Source organism: Entelurus aequoreus, linkage group LG20, assembly GCF_033978785.1.
Source record: "Entelurus aequoreus isolate RoL-2023_Sb linkage group LG20, RoL_Eaeq_v1.1, whole genome shotgun sequence".
In the NCBI taxonomy this organism is placed as follows: domain Eukaryota; kingdom Metazoa; phylum Chordata; class Actinopteri; order Syngnathiformes; family Syngnathidae; genus Entelurus; species Entelurus aequoreus.
The window spans coordinates 23,052,138-23,076,603 of NC_084750.1; the positions used below are offsets into that span (position 1 = coordinate 23,052,138).

At 38.8% G+C, this 24,466-nt stretch overlaps 1 protein-coding gene across 1 annotated transcript in view; it reads left to right on the top strand.

Moving 5' to 3' along the window:
- The window catches only part of ciarta (circadian associated repressor of transcription a), a 248,376-nt gene that overhangs the window by 106,141 nt on the left and 117,769 nt on the right, over nucleotides 1–24,466 (top strand). The window contains exon 3 of the mRNA XM_062029663.1: nucleotides 5,587–5,696. The gene's annotated coding sequence lies outside the window, so the exon portion shown is untranslated. The remainder of the gene's footprint in view (nucleotides 1–5,586; nucleotides 5,697–24,466) is intronic.

Below are 24,466 nucleotides of genomic sequence, written 5' to 3' on the forward strand. Positions count from 1 at the left end.
ATGTGGTCCCCCATCTAAAATGAGTTTGACAACCCTGCTCTACAACATTGAAAAGCAATCTGCTGACACAAATGTCTTTTTTAATTTTTTTAATTTTTAATGCCAATTTTGGAACATCCACGCATGCTTTGATTTCACGCCCCACTGGGAGGGAAAAGTTTGCAGGGTGAGGCCAAGTTCACTCGCCGATCTCCAGGCTGCATCATAAAAAGAAAAGGGTAATGCGATACAGCTTCTGGCCTGCACGCTGGAATATCAATTGAACACAACATGCGTCACAACCTGGGGGGGCAAAAAGATGGCGACCGTGGTTTTTTACCCAATGACCCCCCCGCAGGGAGAGCGGAAGAGAAGGGAGGGGGGGAGATCAGACGGGGTCCGGGGGGGCCCCGCCGTGTGGGAGGTAAAGCCCCGATCAGAGCACACAAACACATGCGCACATGCGCACTGGCTGATGATGGATGGCAGCGGGACAAAGCCGACGTTAACTATTGACTCCTGATGGATGATCCTATCCGCGGCACAGCGTGGCGGATTAGGGCCGCGTCGCCCTGGCGACTTTAAAGAGGAAAAGGGGAGGCGGGGGGCCTGGGGGGGGCGTCAGTGTCCCCGCCGCAAATCCCCACGAACAGACAAGCAAGGAGCAGTAAAGAAGAGTTACGGATCGATAATTAGATAATTGGAGAGGCGACATGCGCTTTTACGCACAGCCAAGCGCCACATTGCAGCACTTTGCAGCGTGGGTTCAAGTGAGCCAGAGTGGGGTGCCGAGTGGGAAAGTTCACTCGCACTTTTCCAGAAAGATACATTTCTCTTTTTTAGCTCACTTTTCTCACATTTAACACACTTTTCTCTTTATTTTTTTTAAGGATATTTTACATGTTTTTCCATAAATTAATTGTTAAATTGAGTCTTTTCTGTGTCTTATATGTCAGTGTTTCCCACACATTCATTTATTTGTGTCGGCCCGCCACGAAAGAATAAAGGCCACCACAAAAAAAAAAGTATTTATTTTTAAAAACATTTTTTTAATTTAATTAAAACATTTTTTTTTTTGTTGTTGTTTTTTTTTGGTGTCCTGTCAAGCTTCTCAGGCAAATCATATAGTTGATGTAGATGCCCATATCGGCTGTTCAGATATACTTTACAAAAGAGAAGTGTAGGATCAAGATTTTTGGAGCTCTTTGTTCAGTGGATCAGATGTTTGATGAAGCTTTGTGTCGATCTACCACCACTACAGTTTTCTGTTTATTTGTTACTGACTGTGGCAGGACACCTCTGCCTCTGTTTCACTTTATGTTGCTGGTAAATAATCTGGTTGTAGTAGTAGGCTAAAGTTAAATTATTTAGTATGCACTAATTAAAGGGGCAGAGCTTTAAGAGACATTTTAGCTTTTATATTTTTATAAGATATATTTTTTGTAAGAACCACAATTAAGTATATTTCAGTGAATAACTTATTGTTCAAATCTGTATATACATATGTACATAAAGTGTTGTAATTATATTGTAAAATGGAGGGATGGATGGACGTTTAAAACAAAACTGTTATTATTAATTAGTAAGTATACATTTTTTTAGCCTTTTTAGAGAAAATCATATCATTGTAGTAAATTATGCAAATTACTCGATGATGACATGGTGACCACGCCCATAGCCACGCCCCCACCGCCACAGGTATCTTGGCAGTTTATGGGAAACACTGTATGTATTACAACAACTACATTGCAAATGAGACTCAAATTTAATAATAAAACAAGATATAACTGGACAGTACAGTTATCATAATCAGCTCATTTTTAAATGTTACATTTAAAAAAATCATCAAACAATTAACATTTATTAACAAACACAAAAGTACTAAAAATTGGTACAGTATCGGTTCAAATGTGAACGGTACCCATCCCGACACATGTGTACTTAAAGTAATTTATCCCAGATAGACTGACATGTGTTGTCGCAAATTGCAACTTATTTTCCAAAAGAAATGTGACATTATTCTTGTAATATTGTGACTTTTTTTATTTTATTTTTTTAATTGAGACAAAGATTTATGTATTTAATATTTGTTTACATACTATGGCAGGGGTGGGCAATTAATTTTTACCGGGGGCCGCATGAGCAACCCGAGCACTGCTGGAGGGCCACATCGACAATATTTCAAATAAATTTTGCTCAATATTATTTTTGATATATACCGTAAGATAAATAATAATAATAATAATAATAATTAGTAATAATAATAATACTTTCATTTAACCTAACTTAACTTTATACCAAAAGCTCTGGTTTGGAAATCATTTGTACCCCTTTCAGAGATCACATTTAGTTCCCCTTAAACATCCTCATGTTGCACAATGAAATGTAAGCATAGGATGAAGTGTGCATTCCTGTAACTTTCTGTAGTAACAGCATTCCATGATTAATATAAATAAATTAACATTAATAATAAATGACAGTAAAATAAGCACACGTATGACTGAGGAGTCATAGTGTAACTTTGTGTGGTGTTTGAGTTGTCTGACTTTTTGTGTGGCCATAAACGCACCAGTGGTTTAGTGCTATGCGTGTTGGTGACAAATGACAAGTTGGTTTTGGCCTGGTTTGTACGGCAGAAAATTACTAGTTTTTTGAGATAGGAGTGTTTTACTCATGTTTTTGGTGTGGTTATGGCCGAATGAAAACAGTTTTGCTCAATAAAGAGATCGATGTAATTCGTGTCCTCGAAGCATCTCGATAGACGTTACAATAATTGAACGGTGTTCAATTGAACGGTGTTGACGAACACCGTTAGGGCCGCTTGTTGTCACTGTCACTCAGAGTTGCATTGCAAAATTACACAGAATAAATATGTTTATTTTGTTTAGAATTCAGATGGGATTTGATTTGGTGCGCGGCATATATTTGCTGTGCGCAGAGGACGCTTGAGCAGTGCGCAATTGCGCAGGCGCGCACCTTAGAGGGAACGTTGCTTGGCAGTCCATGTCTTGTTGAAAACATGGCATTCGTCATCACTTGGGACGGCGTGGCGAAGTTGGTAGAGTGGCCGTGCCAGCAATCGGAGGGTTGCTGGTTACTGGGGTTCAATCCCCACCTTCTACCATCCTAGTCACGTCCGTTGTGTCCTTGGGCAAGACACTTCACCCTTGCTCCTGATGGCTGCTGGTTAGCGCCTTGCATGGCAGCTCCCGCCATCAATGTGTGAATGTGTGTGTGAATGGGTGAATGGGGAAACAGTGTCAAAGCGCTTTGAGTACCTTGAAGGTAGAAAAGCGCTATACAATTATAATCCATTTATCATTTACTTGTCGCTGTGCACCTTCACTCATAGGTTACACACGGACATACGCCCATAAATAACACTTTTCAAAATAAAAGCAGCACAGTTGTATTGCGCGCACGACATAGATGTTTTTTCTACTTTATTTTGTAATTTGTGATTGCAGCTGTTCACATTCACTCACAATCACGCACGTGCATACGTCCACACGGAAGTAATACAAATAACGCTTTTCAAAACAAAAGCAGCACCGTTGTATTGCACACTCGACATAGATACTTTTTAAAATTTATTTTATAATTTATGATTGGCCTCAAGCGGCCCGGACAGGGACGCACAAAGGGCCGGATGTGGCCCGCGGGCCGCAGAATGCCCAGGTCTGTACTATGGTGTATTATTTGTTTATTATTTATTTGTTCACTGTTCTGTTACAGGAAATAGGATACAATTGCTATGGTATGAAAAGGGGTAGGATTAATTGATTTAGGGCTGTATAAGCAAACATTGATTGATTGATTAAATAAGCTCAGCTTCTTCCTACTCCTTTTCGGACGTGCTGTAATGAAACAACTGGAAATATGTGATGAATTACATTGTATTGTATGATTGTTTGAAATAATCTGAAACTGAACTGACTTTGTGTAAAAACCAGTCTGAAAATCATTAGTACGTTTTCCTCACATTATAATTTTTTCTTGTGTTATTGTGACTTTTTTTCGCATTGCATGGGGATTTTTTTTTTACGACTGTTTGGTTCTCATGGGTATGGTTATAGTATTTTTTTTTTCCAAACATGCATACAATTACACTATGATAACATCACATAGCTACAGTTGAACTTATTAAAAATAATATATTATTCATCTAATTAAGTGTATTGTACCTGAATTAACAGTCTATTACGGTTGTATTTAGCAAACCTTGATATAAATTGTGTACAAATTGACAACAAGAAGTAAACCTATGTCTTTGTAATTGCTATGAAGTAGAAAAGGGGTAGGATTAAATAAGCCTTGCTTCTTCTTGCTCCTTTTCGGGCATGTTGAAAAGAGAAAATGAAAGAATGACATATCCCGTTGAAACTGTATACATGTTCGAAACAAACTTCAACTAACCAACCAACATTCTCTCATTTCGGCAAGTCTGAAAAGGAGTAGCAAGAAGCAGAGCTTCTTTATTCCTACCCCTTTGCGTATATGAAGACATTTGTTACTACTCATTCTGTAACACAACAATGAATAAACAAATACATCAGTAAATACATAAATAAATGTTAATTTATATGCGTAAGTAAATCATTATTAAATACATAACTATAAATAAAGTTCTCAAAAATAAATAGTTATGTAATTATTGGTTCACATTATGAGATGAATAAGATGTAAACACTTTGAGTTTGAACATATTAGATCAGTAGTTTGCAAAGTTTTTTTCACCTCAGAAAACCCTTGGCACTCCAAGTAGCACCATAATGACCCACATTAATCTACAGTAGCGTAGTAGGCCTAATTATTTGTTAAAAACAAGGCAGAGGTTTTATTTTACAATTATATTTAATAGTTTTGTCCACTGTAACATTCCACAGAGTTTGAACAGTAACACTGTGTTTGAATTAGTGTTGTCCCGATACCAATATTTTGGTACCCGGTACCAAAATGTATTTTGATACTTTTCGTAAATTTTCAGTACATTTCTAAATAAAGGCCACCACAAAAAATTGCATTATTGGCTTTATTTTAACAAAAAATCTTACGGTACATTAAACATATGTTTCTTATTGCAATTCTGTCCTAAATACCGGGGCCGGTACTTTTTAGAGGCGGTATAGTACCGAATATGATTCATTAGTATTGCGATACTATACCAATACCGGTATACCGTACAACCCTAGTTTGAATATAGGAAAATAAAACATATTAATAAAAATACTTTAATCAAGTGATTCTTTGGCGTACCACTAGATGGAGTACCCCAGTTTGAATCACTGTATTAGTACATTGTTTGACTTATTTGCTTAATCCATCCCATAATATATTCCACATTCTGATATGCGAGAGGTCTTAAGTGTTGTACGTGCATACAATAGTTTTGAATCTGATTCTTCTCTTAGGTTATCTTCTCTTTTGTTGAGAAGAAATGTTGTACATTCTTGGGTAGCAGGTCATAGTTTGCTTTGTGTGTAATTTGAACTGTTTGCAAATGGACCAAATCTGAAAATTTCTATATTTTTTTAATTCAATAAATAAAGGGTATGTATGTTCTCGTTATGCAACATTATGATCTAATTGATCTTTTTTGTAACACAGTACTTTGGAGAAAGATCCCTAAGCGACGTAAGATACAGCTGAGGAGAAGGCACAATTGGGACACAAGCTGATGAAGGATCGCCGTTGCCGCAAATATTCACAGACACAAGGTAAAAATAATTTTCCTTTGTTTATTTTTTATTGTAGCAAAATGGTTAACGTTTTCAAGAGCACCAAAAGCAAAGGGACTAATATATATATATATGTATGTATGTGTATATATATATGTATGTATGTATGTGTGTGTGTGTGTGTGTGTGTGTGTGTGTGTGTGTGTGTGTGTGTGTGTATATATATATATATATCTATATATATACATACATACAGTATATATATACTGTATGTATGTGTATATATATGTATATATGTATGTGTATATATACTGTATGTATGTATATGTATATATATATATATATATATATATATATATATATATATATATATATATATATATATATTAGGGCTGCAACAACTAATCGATTATAAAAATAGTTGGCGATTAATTTAGTCATCGATTCGTTGGCTCTATGCTATGCGCATGCGCAGAGGCAATTTTTTAAATTTTTTAAACATTTTTATTTTATTTTATTTTTTATTTTTTTATAAACCTTTATTTATAAACTGCAACATGTACAAACAGCTGAGAAACAATAATAAAAATAAGTATGGTGCCAGTATGCTGTTTTTTTTCAGTAAAATACTGGAAAAAATAGAAATGTAGTTTGTCTCTTTTATCCGATTATTAATCGATTAATCGAAGTAATAATCGACAGATTAATCGATTATCAAATTAATAGTTAGTTGCAGCCCTAATATATATATATATATATATATATATATATATATATATATATATATATATATATATATATATATATATATATATATAATTTATATGTATTTATTTTGCTGTTTTTGTTCACATGTTAGAGGTCTACAAAATACGAGCATGTTGAACAAATTCCGTATTTTCCGGACCATAGGGCGCACCGGATTATAAGGCGCACTGCTGATGAATGGTCTAGTTTCTATCATTCTTCATATATAAGGTGAACCTGAATATAGGGCGCATTAAAGGAGTCATATTACGATTTTTTTCTAAATGTAAAAGACTTCCTTGTGTATGTATGTATGTGTATATATATATAAATATATATATATATATATATATATATATATATATATATATATATATATATATATATATATATATATATATATATATATATATATATATATATATATATATATATATATATATATACATATATCAGTGTCTTCAAAGTGTGCAATAAAAAAATAGACTTTTGTTGAGGCTTAAACCCATTATTCATGTTTCCATTGTTTCTATGAGGAACTCTGCTTCACTATACAACTTTTCAATTCACGAACCATGTTCAAAAACCAAGTTCGTAAATCGAGGTTCCAATTATAAAAAAATATAGTGTTGATGTAGCAAGCTACTTTTCCCATGTAACTTGTAGTGTAGCTTGCTACAATTCTTTGCGGATGACTTCCACTGTAGCTTAGCTAAATTTCATCGAAAGTGATTCGTTGCTTAGTTTACTACCATAGTTTCCATATTTAGAGCGGACTGGTAAATGAGCCACACCCACTAAATTTTAGGAGAACGTTTTTTTCCATGTATTAGCCGCACCAGACTATAGGCAGCTGATGTATTTGTTGTGAAATAAGTTGTTTACACAAATATTTTATAAACATTAATTGTTTCCAAATGGTGTCTGTAATAAGGCAGTAAAACGGCTGATCAAACAAAACAGAAGTCATCGTCGTGGACCCACTAGCTGCGGAAGCTAGCTCTCAAATCAGTTAAACAGACTCCATAACTCCACGGTGACGATTTTGGTGACTTTACTGAGGAATTTGTGAAAATGAAACAATACAAAAAGAAAGCCATTGTAAGTTAATAATATTAACAAAGGCACTCGTAAACGTCTTAGCGTATTAGCTAATGCTGACAATGCCAGCTTCGTTGCATTACAATAGCACGTACAAATATGCATGGACACACTCCGACAGACATCACACATGGGATGGTTTAATAAGTACAAACAGTTTTAGTTATATTGTAAAACTTACAAACGTTGCTTGGAGTGATGAATGAAGAATCCATACGAGTAGAAACGCTATGGACGGCTAGAAGAGGAACTGCATTTTCACTTGGGTTGAAAGCTCCATCTAAACAGAAGGGCAATACAGCATTGCAGCACATCCAAAAAATGGCGCCATAGCACAAACAACACACCTATTCAGTGTCTTTGTTTTTTTTTAAAAACTATTTGCCTTATGGCCGTCAGCGATGAAAAATATAAAAGTTAACCGTACCGTTTTATAAACCACAGGGTTCAAAGCGTAGGAAAAAAGTAACGTCTTATAGTCCGGAATTTAGAGTACCGTATTTGCCGGACTATAAGGCGCTCTTGAAATCCTTTTTTTTTCCTCAAAACTTGACAGTGCACCTTATAACCCAGTGCGCCTAATGTAAGGAATAAGTTTGGTTGAGCTTACCCACCTCGAAGCAATTTTGATGATAAGTGTGACCAGTAGACATACTTGCCAACCTTGAGACCTCCAATATCGGGAGGTGGGGGGGGTTTGGTTGGGGGCGTGGTTATTTACAGCTAGAATTCACCAACTCGAGTATTTCATATATATATATATATATATATATATATATATATATATATATATATATATATATATATATATATATATATATATATCAGTGGAGGCTGGTGACTTCCAGAATTGAGGAGGCCATTTTTTTCCGCTTGCTCACTTCACTCGCGATGGAATGTTCCCTGTTCTCTTATCTGTCTTTGTGCTGGCCAAAGGCATACTATTTGGAGTGTAAGCTACATTCAGAAAGTTCTTGCTGATGCAATTCATTGTGCAGAGCTTAGCCTTGTGCCTTCCTGAAGAAATTACATTGCTGTAAGTCTATGAGCCTGCCTGATAATTAAGCTGAGAAATGACATTTGGATGTTATATAAACGCCAAGTGAACATGTGTAAAAGGCAGGAATTTTAATTATGTAGTTAAAAACAATTTTGTTTAGCTTACATTTTTCATTCTTCTACAGCTTCAACATGTAATCACCAATTTAATCAAGTTTAGCATATAAAAAAGATAAGATAACACTTTCTTTATCATATGTAGTTTTATTCAATATATTTAATATAAAATATGTAAAAATATGGTTCCAGTTGGCTTTATCTGCTGAGAAACACAGACAAAATGGAGTGTTATTACTACTGAGAACTAGTGGTGTAACACTGGTAGAGACATCTAATTAGTTCAACTCACATCTGGTTTAGCTGAGGGGCGGCATGCTCTCTCCTGGACTCCACTCCACAGGTTGGTGCTGGCTTCATTTACTGAGAAATACAGGACATGAAATCTCGCCGATTTCCGAGGTCGTTTTAAGCAAAAGTATTTGGCTATATGAGCTATAAACTTCACGGATGATAGCCAGGGGTGTTCTCTAAATTTCCTGAAAAGCACAAGTTGATAGGACACTCGTAGCCACTATGGCGAGTGTTTGTTTGACTGAAGTGGCTGGCGAATTCTCAAAATGGCTTCTGTGTTGATTAGGAAAGGAAAGGATTGATTCCAAATGAACCAGTAGCATGTGATTGGACGAACAAAATGTCAATCTTTCAGCCCTGGACACAATGCATGGTGAGGCCAGGCCTCCGTTGCCCACCCATTTTCAGTGATCTGGCCAATCACATATTGGCATGAAAAAGCATGCATTACATTGACTTCTATGAGAAGCTAATTTCCTAGGGGAGGCCTGGCCTCCCTTAATACAAACTGATAGGGAAATCTGGCCTGTTGCTTTACAATTGCAATATTGGGTTTTAGCCATGGGAACATTTAGATTTATGAACAAAACTAAAATAATATGAATATAAAAAATAAAAAATATGTTTTTTGTTAAAATAAATAAATAAAATAAATATATTTATTGTTTTTTTTAAATCTCTCTCTTCTCTCAAATTATTGGGGAGGCCAGGCCTCCTCCACCTCTATGGAGGAGCCTCCACTGATATATATATATATATATATATATATATATATATATATATATATATATATATATATATATATATATATATATATATATATATATATATATATATATATATATATATATATATATATATATATATATATATATATATATGTATGTATGTATGTATGTATGAAATACTTGACTTTCAGTGAATTCTAGCTATATATATTTTTTTTTTATTTTATTTTATTTTATTTACATAGAAAAGAAAAGAAATACTTGAATTTCAGTGTTCCAGTGGCTATCCATTAGATGGCAGTATTGTCCTGTTTAACTTCTCCGTTCATGATGAGTATATCATTTCGGCCGCCATGTCTGTAATTTCCTCGTTCTTCTGCTTCGTCTCCTTGTTGTGTGCGCAGTTGTGCACTCTATAAAAGCCCTAGATGTTATGACGTCTTTGGGCAGGCAAGCTGTTTAGTTAGTGGGAAAGCGGACGTGAGAACAGGCTGTCCCCACTCAGTCTCAGGTCCGCATTGAGCTGGAGGGGGCGTGGCCTCCATCTCCGGCTGAATACCGGGAGTTTGTCGGGAGAAAATCTCTGCCGGGAGGCCGTCGGGAGAGGCACTGAATATCGGGATTCTCCCGCTAAAAACGGGAGGGTTGGCAAGTATGCCAGTAGATGGCAGTCAAACATAAGAGATAAGTGTAGACTGCACCGTTTGATGTGCTTCAATATACGAGTATTATTATGGTGTGTGTGTATAAAGTAAAACACTATCTGGCATTTTGTTTTGCAATATTATGCAAAAGCAACTTTTCTTACCTTCTGGTACCTGCTGATCTGTATTTGGGATCTGCATAAATCCTGAAAAATTGCGCGCGTCCGCCTTTGTAGTCTGTGACGACACCATAGTCAATAAGCTTCTTCTTTTTCTCTATCTTCTTGTTATGGGACATTCATCCTCCGCTGTTGCCATTTCTAATATAAAGTAGTGTAAAGTTCTTACTTATATCTGTCTGTAAACTCGCCATGAAAGCGCTAAAACATACCGGTGTAGTGAGTTTACATTATTCACCCAAGGAACTTCAGTTATTAGAGTTTCGGTTGGATGGTTTTTCACGGGACACATTTCCGGTGTTGTTGTTTCCGGATGAGGATATGCTGCTCCGTTATTGATTGAAGTAAAATCTGAATGTCATTAAAAACAGTTAGCTCCATCTTTTGACACTTCTTCCACTCCTGTCCTTGCACGCTACACCGCTACAACAAAGATGGCGGGGAGAAGACGCTGTCGAAGGTGAGCCACTTAAATAAGACCGCCCACAAAACGGCGCATCCAGAAGCGACTGTCAGTAAGCGGTTTGAAGATCGTCTGTAAAACATCATCCATGCAACATTTTGACCAAAGAACCACCATTACATGTTATGTAGACCACAAGGAAGTGTTACTGGGATGGGAATCAGTCCGAGTCCATGGTTCTCGAAAAGGGTGGAGTGCCATCGCCGGCTTGGGGAGGAGACCCTGCCCCAAGTGGAGGAGTTCAAGTACCTCGGAGTCTTGTTCACGAATAAAGGAAGAGTGGATGGTGAGATCGACACGCGGATCGGTGCGGCGTCTTCATTAATGCGGACGCTGTATCGATCCGTTGTGGTGAAGAAGGAGCTGAGTCGGAAGGCAAAGCTCTCAATTTACCGGTCGATCTACGTTCCCATCCTCACCTATAGTCATTAGTTTTGGGTTATGACCGAAAGGACAAGATCATGGGTACAAGCGGCCGAAATGAGTGTCTTCCGCCTGGTGTCAGGGCTCTCCCTTAGAGATAGGGTGAGAAGCTCTGTCATCCGGGAGGAGCTCAAAGTAAAGCCGCTGTTCCTCCACATCGAGAGGAGCCAGATGAGGTGGTTCGGCATCTGGTCAAGATGCCACCCGAACCCCTCCCTAGGGAGGTGTTTCGGGCATGTCCGACTTGTAGGAGGCCACGGGAAAGACCCAGGACACGTTGGGAGGACTATGTCTCCCGGCTGGCCTGGAATGCCTCGGGATCCCCAGGAGGAGCTGGAAGAAGTGGCTGGGGAGAGGGAAGTCTGGGCTTCCCTGCTTAGGCTGCTGCCCCCGTGACCCGACCTTGGATAAGCGGAAGAAGATGGATGGCTGGATAATAATAACATGACCCCTTTAATGCGCCCTATAATCCACTGCGCCTTATACTGTATATCAGGGGTGTCCAAACTTTTTCCACTGAGGGCCGCACACTGAATCATCAAAGCAAGCGGGGGCCATCCATCCATCCATCCATTTTCTACCGCTTATTCCCTTCGGGGTTGCGGGGGGCGCTGGAGCCTATCTCAGCTACAATCGGGCGGAAGGCGGGGTACACCCTGGACAAGTCGCCACCTCATCGCAGGGCCATCAAGCGGGGGCCTTTTTGATATTTTTTATTTTAAAAACCAATACAATATATGTATAAAAAATATACATTTAGGCCTCCACTCAGGCTTGATACCGGGGACTCCAAAGAGTTTAGGTAAAAAAAATGTCATTATTTAGTAGTATTATTATTATTAGGTATATCTGTCGATATAACGTGTTGTTTTTTTTAGATTTAAGTTGTATGCCCTTTTTGTCAAAGAAAACCCAGTTTTTTATGGAAAAAACACAAAATATGAAATATTTTCCCCCAATAAAATTTTAAAGTGGAACATTTAAGATTATATAATAATTTGAGCTCATAACATTGATTTTAATTTTTTTTTTTTTTTGAGCAATTACACTTAAAAAAAAAAAAAAAAAAAGTCCCACTAAAATCATTGGGGATCCAAAAGGGTCCTGCTCAGTAAAGTGTTAAAAACATAAATTGTAATTTTTTTTAAAACTTCACACAATAGTCTCGAGATCAACTTCAGATCTATCCGTCAATTATATCTTGTATTGTTGTTTATTATGTTCCTTGTTTGTTCATTTTAGGTCCTTCTTAAAAAAACAACAGTTTTTTATATGGCAAACACAAAATATGCAACATTTTCCCCAAAAAATATCTCAAAGTGGAATATTTAATGTGACCTAATTGGAGCCTTGAATAGGTCAATAATTCATAATAACATTGTTTTTGATTCATTATTATGTTTTAAAGAAAGAAACAGCCTGCATGACAGCTTAGTGTTATTAGAGTCAACATAGCAACATTTTATTGTCACCTGTTTACTCTTTTATACTACTTTTTATCGTAATTTTAGAATGTGCCGTGGGGCCGTTAAAAAATTACCTGCGGGCCGCAAATGGCCCCCGGGCCGCTCTTTGGACATCCCTGCTATATATGAAAAAAGATAAAAAATAGTAAAAAAAAATAGCAGTGCGCTTTATAATCCGGTGCGCCCTATGGTCCGGAAAATACGGTACATTTTCCAAGTAGCTCGCCCAACACCGCACACGTCTAACACTTCTCTTGAAATCACACGTTGCTCGTCCCCAGCTATTTTATGGGAATGATGAGCCAGAGTGAAAGTATGCTTCTGTTTAACGCTCGGATGGCTCCATTTAAACCCGGCACAGCATCAGTCTGCCGCCATGGTGGTCTGTCACACACGCTCTCACGTTGGGGACTTGATCACAGACGTTACGTACACGGTCGGTACGGGCCCGTGCGCTCGCTTGATGAAGAGCTCCGGAGTGCGTGCGACGCTGCGTGTCAGCATGTGATGACAAAAGGGCATTCAGGTGCACTGGACCGTGTGCTGCACCCCTCAACCTCTCTCCTGCCTTCCGTGGCCTCCTCCGTTTACCTCACGCAACTTTCCCTCTCAACCCCCCGCCGCGTCCAGCTTTTGTTCTGGCTCTTTTGTGCCGCTCTGACACATTCCTCGGGCACGTTTGAGATGGTTGTTGTGGACGAGAAGGATGTGAGAGCAGATCAAACAGAGGGCGACAGTGACGGAGAGCTTGAGAGCTTGAGAGAAAGGAGGCGACTGATGTGGAAAAAGAGACTCCTTGGTGTTTGGAACCGTCATTTATCTTGTGCTCACTTCCTTCACTTTCCCTTTGGCTCATTTTTAGCCCGGGTTCATCAGTCAAAAATGGTTTCACAAAGTCTTGGCGTTTAGTGGAAATGTTCGGTTGTGAGTATCAGCCCGTCTCGAACTGAGGAATGTCATAGTCCAGGGGTGTCAAACGTAAGGCCCGCGGGCTGGATCAGGCCCTCGGACAGGTTTTACCCGGCCCGCGGGTAAGTTTGCCAAGTATAAAAATGAACCGTAATTTTTTAATTAAAGAAACTGCTGTTCTAAATGTGTCCACTAAAAATGCGCTATATTTATGCTAATATACATTGGCTTTGCTATTGACATGACACTGATTAGCATTAGTGATTTTACATGGCAATTTCAACCTCTCCAAACCGTCAACACGTTACAATAGTACAATACTTACAGTATTAACACTTTTTAGGGCGCAACAAACTATACACTACTGCCATATAGTGTCTTGGACTTCCAAATTTAGTTGCAACTTATACTGGCAAACAAGGTTGAGAAACAAAAAATACCTGGACAGCAGTTATCCTAATCAGCTCATTTTTAAATGTTGCAATAGACTTAGACTTGGACTTCCTTTTTATTGTCATTCAAATTTGTAATTTACATTACAGATAAGAACAAAATTTAATTTCATTAGCTCATGGTAGTGCATGATAAAAAAGCAATAAGGTGCATATATAAATAAATAAATAGGTTACTGTACAGATAAATATATTGCACTTTTTCACATGCGTCCACGCTTATGGATGTACACTACAGTTCAAAAGTTTGGGGTCACCCAAACAATTTTGTGGAATAGCCTTCATTTCTAAGAACAAGAATAGACTGTCGAGTTGCAGATGAAAGTTCTCTTTTTTTGGCCATTTTGAGCGTTCAATTGACCCCACAAATGTGATGCTCCAGAAACTCAATCTGCTCAAAGGAAGGTCAGTTTTGTAGCTTCTGTAACGAGCTAAACTGTTTTCAGATGTGTGAACATGATTGCACAAGGGTTTTCTAATCATCAATTAGCCTTCTGAGCCAATGAGCAAACACATTGTACCATTAGAACACTGGAGTGATAGTTGCTGGAAATGGGCCTCTATACACCTATGTAGATATTGCACCAAAAACCAGACATTTGCAGCTAGAATAGTCATTTACCACATTAGCAATGTATAGAGTGTATTTCTTTAAAGTTAAGACTAGTTTAAAGTTATCTTCATTGAAAAGTACAGTGCGTTTCCTTCAAAAATAAGGACATTTCAATGTGACCCCAAACTTTTGAACGGTAGTGTATGTTATATTGTCTTTTTTTATTCCAGCGAGTTAATCCATTTTGGGGGATAAATAAAACATCAGATTTAATTATCAAAAACAATATTTGTTAACGCACACTCAAAAGTGCAGAAAACTGGTACTGTTATTGGTTCCCAGGTACCAGGATTTGTGAACGGTTTCCTTGCTACACTTTATTTTTGTTATTTAAATACACATTACACTTTGCCTACCGTCTCTGCATCATAGGGTCTAGACCGGGGGTCGGCAACCCGCGGCTCTAGAGCCGCATGCGGCTCTTTAGCGCCGCCCTAGTGGCTCTCTGGAGATTTTTCAAAAATGTATGAAGAATGGAAAAAGATGAGGGGAAAAAAATCTATTTTTTTGTTTTAGTATGGTTTCTGTAGGAGGACAAACATAACACAAACCTCCCTAATTGTTATAAATCACACTGTTTATATTAAACATGCTTCACTGATTCGAGTATTTGGCGAGCGCTGTTTTGTCCTACTAATTTTGGCGGTCCTTGAACTCACCGTATAGTTTGCTTCCATGTATAACTTTCTCCGACTTTCTAGGACATGTTTTATGCCACTTCTTTTTCTGTCTCATTTTGTCCACCACACTTTTAACGTCGTGCGTGAAGGCACAACGGTGAGTTTTGTTGATGTTATTGACTTGTGTGGAGTGCTAATCAGACATATTTGGTCACTGCATGACTGCAAGCTAATCGATGCTAACATGCTATTTAGGCTAGCTATATGTACATATTGCATCATTATGCCTCATTTGTAGCTATATTTGAGCTCATTTAGTTTCCTTTAAGTCCTCTTAATTAAATGTATATCTCATGACACATGTAATATGGCTTTGATTTTTTTGCGGCTCCAGACAGATTTGTTTTTGTATTTTTGGTCCAATATGGCTCTTTCAACATTTTGGGTTGCCGACCCCTGGTCTAGACCGACAACGATCGACACTGAAACCTAACAGACTACAGCAGGGGTGTCAAACGTACGACAGGTTTTATCGGGCCCGCGAGATGAGTTTGCTAAGTATAAAAATGAGCTGACATTTTTGAATGAAAGAAAGTGCTGTTCTAAATGTGTCCACTAGATGTCACAATAGCAATTCTTTGTATCTTTGTAGATGATGCTACATATGTTAAAAAAATAAATAAATAAACCACTTGATTTTAATGCACCAGTTCAGGAAAATGAGCAAACTACATAAATAACATCCTGTAATTTGATTTTTATATCATTTTTTTATCGTGATAGATTGAAAATGAACACCAGTGAGTTGACTGATGAACATTATCACATCATTTGTTCAGAAAGTATAAATACACTCACACACACACACACACACACACACACACACACACACACACACACACACACACACACACACACACACACACACACACACACACACACACACCACAGCCCCCCCAGGGAAGCCCGCCCCACCATTGCAATAATAATAATAATAATAATTTTGATAATTAATCAAAAGCCATTGGGCTTTTGATTCATTATTTTCTGTCACAATCCCCTAGGGCAGTGGTCCCCAACCACCGGGCCGCGGCCCGGTACCGGTCCGCGGACCGATTGGTACCGGGCCGCACAAGAAATTTAAAAAAAAAACTAAAAAAAAAACTTTTTTTTTTTTTTTAATGAAATCAACATAAAAACACAATATATACATTATATATCAATATAGATCAATACAGTCTGCAGGGATACAGTCCGTAAGCACACATGATTGTATTTATTTATGTAAAAAAAAAATATATATATATATATATATATATATATATATATTTTTTAAATATTTTTTAAAACATTTTCAAGCGTTGACAAAGCTACAAAGAGGTTGGGGACCACTGCCCTAGGGGACAGGATTTTTTTCACATTATCTATATGTAGTGTGTGTGAATGTGAGTGTGAATGTTGTCTATCTGTGTTGGCCCGGCGATGAGGTGGCGACTTGTCCAGGGTGTACCCCGCCTTCCACCCGAATGCAGATGGGATAGGCTCCAGCAACCCCAAGAGGGACAAGCAGTAGAAAATGGATGGATGGATGTGTCAAGATAGTTCTTTACTAATGCAATCACTTTTGGGGACATCATTTTTTTTAGCCGTCCCCCCAAAAGCATACTCATTCGTCGTGCACGTGCACGAGCGAGCGAGGCGCTTCATTTTGCTGGAAAATAGTGAGGCACCAACGGAACGCCAAGCTCAACCTTTTGTACGACCACCTCCTGCGTTCCCATGAAGTCATGTTGCAAAGTGACAGTGGGAAAGCCAGCGTGTGTGTTTTTAGAGCAACAATCTCCGGGATGAAATGTCACATTGCGCCCCCTGGCGCTTCCTGTTGCACGGCATATCGCTTCCTGTTTCCTGAGTTTGTCATTCCAATGACACAATTTGACCAGTGATGAACTCGTCTTTAGGCCGTCTGCTGTCACTTATCCGTTATCTGCAGTGGAAAGTAGGTGTGTCCAAAAAAAACAAAAAAAAAGAAGAAATTTCAGATTAATCGCGATTCTTATTTGTAGCAATTCTTAATCGAAAGTCGATTTTTAAGTAATTTTTTTTTTTTCAATGTGTCCTGTCTAGCGGCTAGACAGGACACATTGAAAAAAAAAAAAATTACTTAAAAATTGACTTGCCTGAGTGGCTAGACTCTAGCCACTCAGGCAAGTCATATGAATTGTCATTGGTATTTACTAGGGGTGTCAAATTTTTTTTTTTTTTTCGAATAAATCACGATTCTTATTTGCAGCGATTCTTAATTGATTAAAAAAAAAAAAAAATCGATGTTTATTTATTTGTTTTTAATCTGACCTGTCCAGCCACTCATGTAAAATCATATTGTAGATCAGGGGTGTCGAACTCATTTTAGCTCAGGGGCCGCATGGAGGAAAAATCTGTGCACACGCCGGCCGGACTAATAAAATCATGGCATTAAAACTGAAAAATAAAGACAACTTCAGATTGTTCTTGTTCTAAAAATAGAACAAACACATTCTGAAAATATGACAATAAAAATATAGAAAAAAAATACCGGCAGCGGTAAATTTTAGATCCATGAAGGAAAGAAGAAAGTGAATGAATGTTTATAACTGAATACATTTACATATGCATAAAAATGTGTTTTCATTTGTATAATTTTTTTAATGAATGAATTAACGTTTATGGCAACCTTTTTCCAAACACAATATAAAATGTGAGATATAACAGGATAATGCATACATTTAGAGTGTCCGCCCTGAGATCGGTAGGTTGGAGTTCAAATCCCAGCCGAGTCATACCAAAGACTATAAAAATGGGACCCATCACCTCCCTGCTTGGCACTTAGCAACAAAGGGTTGGAGTTGGGGGTTAAATCACCAAAATGATTCCCGGGCGCGGCGCTGCTGCTGCCCACTGCTCCCCAAGGGGATGGGACAAATGCAGAGGACAAATTTCACCACATCTAGTGTGTGTGTGACAATCATTGGTACTTTAATCTTTAATCTTAATCTTTATCATTTGTTTTCAAAACGCTTACAAAAAAGTGGCACCCCAAAAATGTACTGTGGGACCCCATTTTATGACTTGATGGGGTCCCTGGGACCCCATTTTAAAAATTCCTAGCACCAAGACTGATGGAGTATTGGTGCGTGCAAAACAGCGTCTGTGGCCTGCGGGCCGGATCTAATACTAATCAAATATCATCCCAGGGGCCATAGATAATTCATTCGCGTGCCGGATCTGGCCCACGGGCCTTGACTTTGACACCCCTGCTGTAGGAGGACAAAAATTACACAAACCTAATTGTTAGAAATCCCACTGTTTATATTAAACATGCTTCACTGACGAGAGTATTTGGCGAGGGGCGTTCGGTCCTACTAATTTCGGCGGTCCTTGAACTCACCGGACTTTGTTTACATGTACAATTTTCTCCGACGCTGCCACAGAAAGGCATGTTTTATGCCACTCCTTCTTTGTCTCATTTTGTCCACCAAACGTTTTATACTGTGCGTCAATGCGGGGCCTTGACTTTGACACCCCTGATGTAGATGATCATATTAGCTGTACAGATTTACTTTCAAAAAGAGAAGTGTTGGATACTTCTCTTGTTGTGTCATTTGTAATCATAGAACTGGCACCCAATGTTATTAAAAGGTATAGATTTCGAATCGATTCTGAACGAATCGTTACCCCCAAGAATTGAATCGAATCGCGTGGTGCCCAAAGATTCCCAGCCCTGGTAGAAAGTGTCAATACTGGTGTTCCTCGTCCCCGCTGGGGCCCTCAATGGGAGTAAATGAGCTGGCGATAAAGTCACACCTTAGTGGCGTTCTTCACTTCATCATGCAGAGGACCTCCAATAAAAGCCCTTCGCCACCAAAAAGCCAGATGTGAACTTGACCTTATGCACTGCCAACGCCTGGAAGTCGTTATCAGCGGCCTTTCAGCCTTGTAGGAAACCAGTGGGACTGCATTTCCTGACAGACACCAGACTGAACGACTGTATCGTTCTGTCGCGAGTTACTCAGCAGGACAGTAAGGGAAGGGGTCTTGAACTCCCCCAGTACTTGAGCATTCTCTGGTGGGCATCTTGATCCAAATATTGATAGTGTCGATACATTGTGATATTTTCAGTTATTGGTATCCAAAATTGTGCGGTTTCGCCAAACAAGTTATTTCCTCTTGCGGTCACAGAATACTCTAAAGCAGGGGTGTCCAAACTTTTTCCACTGAGGGCCGCACACTGAAAAATCAAAGCAAGCGGGGGCCATTTTCATATTTTTTATTTAAAAAACCAATACAATATATGTATAAAAAATCTACATTTAGGCCTCCACTCAGGCTTGATCCCAGGGACCCCAAAGGGTTTTGGTAAAAAAAATATAAAAAATGTGTCGTCATTCAGTATTATTATTTGTATTATTATTATTATTATTATTATTATTATTATTATTATTATTATTATTATTCAAGGTTTACATCTCTAGATCAACATTAGGTCTATCTGTCAAAATAAAGTTGTTAAATATTTAAGTTGTATGCTCTTTTTGTCAAAGAAAACCCAGTTTTTTAATGGAAAAAACACAAAATATGCAATATTTTCCCCCAATAACATTTATAAGGGGAATATTTGAGATTATATAATAATTGGAGCCTTAAAAAGGTCAACGACTCATAACATTGAAAAAAAATGCCCCACAAAAATTATTGGGGATCCAAAAGGGTCCTACTCGTTAAAGTGTTAAAAATTAATTATCTTTTTGTTTTTACTGTTTCCTTTTAAGACAATAGTCTCAAGATCAACTTCAGATCTATCCGTCAATTATAACTTTTATTGTTGTTTATGTTTTTTGTTTGTTCATTTTAGGCCCTTCTTTAAAGAAAAAAAATCTTAGTTTTTTATATGGCAAACACAAAATATGCAACATTTTCCCCAAAAAATATATCAAAGTGCAATATTTAACGTGACGTAATTAGAGCCTTGACTAGGTCAATAATTCATAATGACATTGATTTTGATTCATTATTATTTTTTTAAAGAAACAGCCTGCATGGCAGATTTGTGTTATTAAAGTAAACATTGCAACATGTTCTTGTTACATCTCACTTGTTTGCTCTTTTATACCACTTTTTATGTTTTTAATTTTTTTTAATCGTATTTTTACAATGTGCTCTGGGGCCGTTAAAAAATTACCTGCGGGCCGCAAATGGCCCCCGGGCCGCACTTTGGACATCCCTGCTCTAAAGTGATTGGTCTATGTGTGATGTGATGATGTGTACAACTTACAATATGGGTTTGATCAGCATAGTTTAGGTCGGGGGGGTGTACCAACTGTGGCCCACGGGCCAAGTGCAGCCCACCAGTTTCTTCAATTCGGCCTGCCAGACATCAGAATCAGAATCAGAATAGTTTTATTGCCATTGTTTGAGAACGGGTTCACAAACTAGGAATTTTTCTTGGTGCAATCGTGCAACATAAAACACATATATCGTGAGTTCAACAAAGGAATCACACCGGAGTTTGTTCAAATTAATCTAAAACACCAGACGGTGTCTGAATGCGACATATTTGCTGCCGTCTTGTGGACGATGTGAGTAAATCGGATCAATGACTCTTGAAAGTACTTTGAAATAACAGCACAGCATTTACTTATATTACACAATCCAAACAACCTTCCCTAGTCATGATGCAAAAAAAAAGTTGTGCTATTTTGCAAATCAAACCTGCTTTTCATCTGAAACCTTGCTTCCTGTCACTGCATCCTGGGGTCACACCAACTACTGCCATGCGAGGTCCTGATATAAAATTGTAAACGACTGGTTTACTTACTACTCCAATCAGCAAAAAATAACTGCAAAAACTTCCTGACACTTTAACTCACACGGATGACCAGGAATAAGTGACATTCCGATCGCGCCAGTTCTTGCAATTTCTCAGCACATTTTAGCACATTGTGGTCATTTCGGCCAATCAAATTTGCATGTCAACTGTCCAATCAAAACCCTTTTCCAGTTCCTATCTACAAGGCCACGCCCTCTGGGTAAAGTTCTATATAAACTTTAAAAAACGCATCCGTGTTCTCACTTCCTTGTTAACATTGACGGAGATGTTGAAGTGTGATGATAATTTCTGATTGTGGAGGTTGCCCTCCAGTGGGTTCCTCAGACCACCGCACACTGCCACAAGAGCCCGGATCAGGGTTACATCACTGTTTTATTTCCATTTCGAAGTGCTCGTGTTTTCCTCTTCACCCAAATGTTTTTCTGCGTCCGTCTCTCGCTCTCTCTCTCTCTCGCTCCCACTCCAGCTCCAACAGCGTGTCTCATTCCGGCTGCTGCTAATAAAGGCCATCCACTCACCTGTCGCTGTCTTCGAGGCCGGTCCTGGCACACCCCGTTTTGCGGCAGGCCCGCGGGCTACGCCCCCCTCCACACTGATTATCTCTTATTTATCAACAAAAATCCTTGCGATATATCGCTCTCAACAGTCCCCCAAAGTTCCCGAACTAAAGTGGGGGTTACCTTAGTGCAATGTGTTTCAACATAAACAAAGGTGTCCAATCGACAAGCACTTTTCGAGCGTAAAACATTCACAGAGAATGTCTGCAAATCGTGGCCAATAAGGTAGCATTTGGTGGTTTTTGTTTGGATAAAACAGTGATTTGACAATGGGTTTAGAGCAGGGGTGTCCAAATGCAGCCCACTGACGTCTTCAATTTGGCCCGCCATACGTCATGAAAAATTTATCCACAGGGAGATTGCGTTCTCTTTAATATTCGGATAATTTTTGCTGCTATCTAGCGTTGAACGTGAGTAATTCAGGTCAATGACCTTTAATTATGCTCAGTATGTAGTTGTATGACCCAATGCAAACAACCTTCCCTTGTCATGGTGCAATAAAAAAAAAAAAAATTCAACAGACATAACCCAACCTGCTCACTGAACTTTGTAGACATACATACATATGGTGTTGTAACACGTGGCTTGCCATTGTCTTGCTGAAATAAGCAGGGGCGTCCATGATAACGTTGCTTGGATGGCAACATATGTTGCTCCAAAACCTGTATGGTATGTACCTTTCAGCATTAATGGTGCCTTCACAGATGTGTAAGTTACCCATGCCTTGGCCACCAATACACCCTCATACCATCACTGATGCTGGCTTTTGAACTTTGCGCCTATAACAATCCGGATGCTTCTTTTCCTCTTTGGTCCGGAGGACACGACGTCAACAGATTCCAAAAAAAATTTGAAATGTGAACTCGTCTGACCACAGAACACTTTCCCACTTTGCATCAGTCCATCTTAGATGAGCTTGGGCCTAGCGAAGCCGGCGGCGTTTCTGGGTGTTGTTGATAAATGGCTTTCGCTTTGCCTACTAGAGCTTTAACTTGCACTTACAGATGTAGCGACAAACTGTAGTTACTGACAGTGGTTTTCTGAAGTGTTCCTGAGCCAATGTAGTGATATCCTTTACACACGGATGTCGCTTTTTGATGTAGTACCGCCTGAGGGATCGAAGGTCCACAATATCATCGCTTGCGTGCAGTGATTTCTCCAGATTCTCTGGACCTTTTGATGATATGGCCCCGACCGTAGATGGTGAAATCCCTAAATTCCTTGCAATAGCTGGTTGAGAAATGTTAAACAATTTGCTCACGCATTTGTTGACAAAGTGGTGACCCTCCCCCCATCCTTGTTTGTGAACGACTGAGCATTTCATGGAAGCTGCTTTTACACCCAATCATGGCCCCCACCTGTTCCCAATTAGCCTGTTCGCCTGTGGGATGTTCCAAATAAGTGTTTGACGAGCATTCCTCAACTTTCTCAGTCTTTTTTGCCACTTTTGCCAGCTTTTTTGAAACACGGTGCGGGCATCAAATTCCAAATGAGCTAATATTTGCAAAAAATCACAACGTTTTCCAGTTCACACTCGCACATATGCCTGGTTTAGAGATTCAGAGTCGTCTCCAGAGAGAGTATGGACAACTCGATGTTAGAGTTGGTCCCAAACATGGCGCTCTGTAGTCACATACAGATAATCACTTTTGACCAATCATTTAAGAGATTGTCTGGCCACACACTCTCCGATTGGTCGGGGCGCCATGTTTGGGACCAACTCTGAAACTGAGTTTTCCACACTCTCTCTATCCCCGGCTCTGTGGAGATTAAGCTTTTACTGCCATCTAGTGTCTTCTTGCTTAATAGGTTTGTGTTACTGTGTGCTAATCAAACAAGTACAACATCATTTGGCACCCATTTGTTTGCAAGGAAAGCATACAAAAATAAGCTTCACACATTGTAACTTTTTGCCACCTTTTTAAAAAAAAAAAAAAAAAAAAAAAAAAATGGCATTAATCAGACATTTTATGCTGAATTGATCACAACAAAAGTCTGAACTGGACTCCTAAAATAAAATAACATTCACACGATTAAAAAAAAAGAAGTCATCAATAAGGGGCGATATAAAAAAATGCACAGTTGCTGGCCGGCGGCCTGACCGCAGGATAAAGAGACTGCAGGCGACGTGCAAGTAAAAGGTACTTTTTATCCGGGACAAAAGTAGGAAGGGCCATCATGACTGTAGCTGTAGCTCACGGGTGGGCAAAATACTTTGGCAAGGCACAAAACACAAAAAGGCACAACGTGATCGTAAAACAATGAACGACGGCCGACATTGGCAGGAAAACCATTCTGATTGGCAATCAGGGACAGGTGAGCCTTCTAATTGCCAACTAAGAGTAGGTGAGGAGAACAGCGCCCAGATGCAATGGTAGAGACACAGCAAGAACAACCCAAAAACAGGAAGTCAAACAAAATAAGAGCGTTTGGACAGGAAGAAGAACCAAACAAAGGATAGCATTACACAAAACCAGGGGCACCGAAATGGGGGGGTAAAGGAGACGGATTCTAGGGGCCCATGATGGAGGGGGGCCCATAGAGGCCCCTAATGATGATTAAATTATAATACAGGGGGCCCTGTAAAGATTATTTTCATGGTGCCCAAAATCCCTAGCGGCGCCCCTGCAC